Below are 3,558 nucleotides of genomic sequence, written 5' to 3'. Positions count from 1 at the left end.
TATTTTATTGTTTCCTTTTTGAAGTTTTATTATTATTATCATCAGCATTATTATTGTATTATACCAGTGTCACTTTCCGTTAAAATATAAAACAAAAAACTGAGCTTCTGACAGTCTTTTAAAGTCCATTGTAGATGTATACAAATAAGAACGGGATATTATATATTTTTTCCACCAAATTGATAATGCTTCACATACTTTAATAGAAATAAAAGGTATTACTCGATCATTATGATCTGGCCTTCTTGACTTCTATTATCATGAATATCATCTATGCACGGCATAGAGATCCAGTTTCTACCCGGATAGACAATAAATTTTATACTTTGTCCCAGGTTTATTAGTACTGTGTTCGATGTACTGGCGGACAATTTATTCAAAGCATTCACTGGTAATATATTTTAATATCTTTTTTTATTGATTCATAGAGAAATAATCATCCTTAGACAATGGTAAAAATGGTTTAGAAATTTGTCATGGACCCCTTACCACAAGTCAAATAGGCGTTCACATAAATTATGTCTGTTTTTTTGTTGTTGTTTTACTAGACATTGTTAGAAAACTAGTTTGAATGTAAAGCAATCCCTTGAATCCGTACAAAAGTCCATAAAGTCAATGTAATATCTATCAGATTAACAGGACAAACAAATTATTATTTCACACATTATGGATATTTTAGCAACTACATTTTTTAATCAACCCCGTGGTCGTGCGATTTACAGCTATGCTTAATTACTTATGTTACATACATTATGTTACGTACATTGGTCGACAATTTCTTAATTTATATATAAAAAAAGGCTAAATAAAAGGTAGACGATAAAATGTTGAGATATTCATAAAGATGTACAGTATTTGTACGATACATGTATGACGAGTAGTATAGAGCGGTAATTCATGGATATATGGAACTACCGATTTCCCTCATTGATGCCCCAACAGGGGGCGGAGCGTTATCGATAATTGACAGGTTACGCGAATAGCAGATAAAAATGGGATAGGTACCGTTTTAAAACGTTTAAAAGCACATTTTTTGGACTAACTGCTTCAAAAATTAAATCACGAATGTTTTCAGAAAAGGTTAATAAATATACTAAGCAAAAAATCTCTTTTTAGGTATTTTCAGTGATAATTGACTCCGTTGTCACCTTAAATATCTTAATGTCTACAAAGAAATGTGACTTTTCTGCGCTGAAAGATATATTGGCTTCAGCTTTTTAACACCTGAAATATTGCACCCCATGGTATTTTTGTCGTTCATTTAGCCTAATAAATATTGATGATTTTCCACGTTTTAAATCGTTTACCTAGTAAGAAAGATTCAAGTGTACATGTACACCATAAGTAAGGTATGTGTATATTTATAGGGGTTTAACATCTTTCATCACTGATGGTATTGAAAAGATTTCCTTTTTGCACAAACGTTCAAATGGTATGTTTTGTTTGTCTGTTTGATTGGATTTTGCGTCACACCAACGCAGTATAGGTCATTTTTTCTGGTGACGGAAGACCTCAGGTGCCCTTCGTGCATTATTTCAGGCACGAACGGGCACCTAATTAGAACCACCGACGTTACGTAAGCTAGCTAAAATGATAAATATTTCATAATAATTATTAACGAAATAACTATCAGCCAATAATAGGTGACACAATTTGACAGATTTGATGTACCCACCAACCTTTTATCAAAACTTACAGATACAATTTCGGTTGTATTTGTCACATAACTATGAGTTTCTTCTTCTTTGTTTTTATGATTATTATATTAAACCAGACCGTTTTAAAGTGACGATGATATATACATTACTGAATCATATATAATAATAAAGACTAGCGTTTATGATATTTAAATTGCTACTCCTTTAATCATCGGTTTCCTTCACGTGATTACAACAATAAAACAAGTATATGTGAATTAAGCATCTAAACAAAATTGTACTTGATATCGATTTAATATCATTAAAGTCGAACATAAATGTGGGAAAATTTTCTTACAAATGGTTAGGTAAATCATTTTAAAATTTATCCGGGTTATGAGTAAACAGTTAGGTAAAAGGAACGTTGTCACAGTAGCTAAACTTTGTTTTTTTGCACATTTATTGAAAACAAAATATACATAGATATTATGGTACCATATAAAAAACCATTAGAAATTTGCAAATCTCTTGCATTAAACAATGAATCAACAGCAGTTTTTTGTCATGTTGGTACTCATAATACAAAAAAGTATTGTTTGAGAAGGTCCTTCATAAGTTTGAACATAATTTAGGCGTTGAAAGTGATGTTCACTACGTTACAGGTTACATCCTGGTTAAGTAGGCCGATTAAATTGTGATAACATTGTTGAAGTGTTAATAGTTTAATAGTATGCTCTTAGTTGATCTTGATATGTTCGCTGTGGAGTTAAAAATATTTAGACTGTAAGTTGATATTTACTTTTCACACAATTCATTTATAGTGAATGTCTCAACGAATTCAGTGACGCTTCAACAATTACTTATAGTTCCATGATTGTGCGAAATTCAATAAATATGTAAATATTGGTATTTTAAATATTTTTTTTAAACGGTCTGCTTGTTGCTTATTAATTAAATTATCAAAATATTTGTATTTTATTCAGACAAAAACGGGATAGGTTTTTCATTGATATTAATACTCGGTATTAAACAATAAAAAAACAACAACAACAAGAATCCGAAAGATGAGTAAGCGATCTTGATAGGTTTTCATGTACGGCCAGATCATCCATGGGCTACAGGTTCGAAAACATTTACATTTTAATCATTTTAGATAAATTTAAAGTATGTAGAATTTCAAAATGAGTGTTAATTAACGGGGCATTTACAAGAAAGTTTTTAAAACAACGCATATCATACACATGTATTTAATATTCAACAAGAAATCACGAACGACACATAGTTTTTTAGGATAATGAGACATTTAAGGCCCCTGTGACTTAGACCTTTGAATTAGTGACTCAAAATCAATAAGGGTCATCTTATAGTTATGACTAATCTATATTATAAATATGAAGACTTTGTGATAAACAGCTTTCAAGATAATGAGCAAAAACAATAATATCATTCAAGAACCCTGTGACATTGACCTTTGACCTTGTGACCCAAACATCAATATGGATCACTTAATAGTTATGACCAATCAGTATGTAAAATATTAAGACTTTGTGATAGATTTCAAGATATCAATGGAAACCATTCTGACATTTAAGGCCCCTGTAACCTTGATCTTTGATCTAGTGACCCCAAAAGCAATACGGATCATATGTTGGTTATGACCAATCACTATGAAATAAAAAGACTTTGTCATAATTATTTAGCTGATATCATACTACCATTCAAAGACCCTGTGACCTTGACTTTTGACCTGGTGACCGTTAAAATCAATAGGGTCATCTATTATCTATGACCAATCATTATGTGAAATATGTAGACTTTGTGATGAATACTTTTCAAGATAATCTGCGAAAACCATTCAGATATTAAAGGCCCATGTGACCTTTACATTTAACCTAGTGATCCTAAATTCAATAGAGGTCAT

The sequence above is a fragment of the Ruditapes philippinarum genome, unplaced genomic scaffold (genome assembly GCF_026571515.1).
Source record: "Ruditapes philippinarum isolate M1 unplaced genomic scaffold, ASM2657151v2 ctg959_1_1_1_1, whole genome shotgun sequence".
NCBI classification, from domain to species: Eukaryota; Metazoa; Mollusca; class Bivalvia; order Venerida; family Veneridae; genus Ruditapes; species Ruditapes philippinarum.
This window is presented reverse-complemented; position numbering follows the sequence as displayed.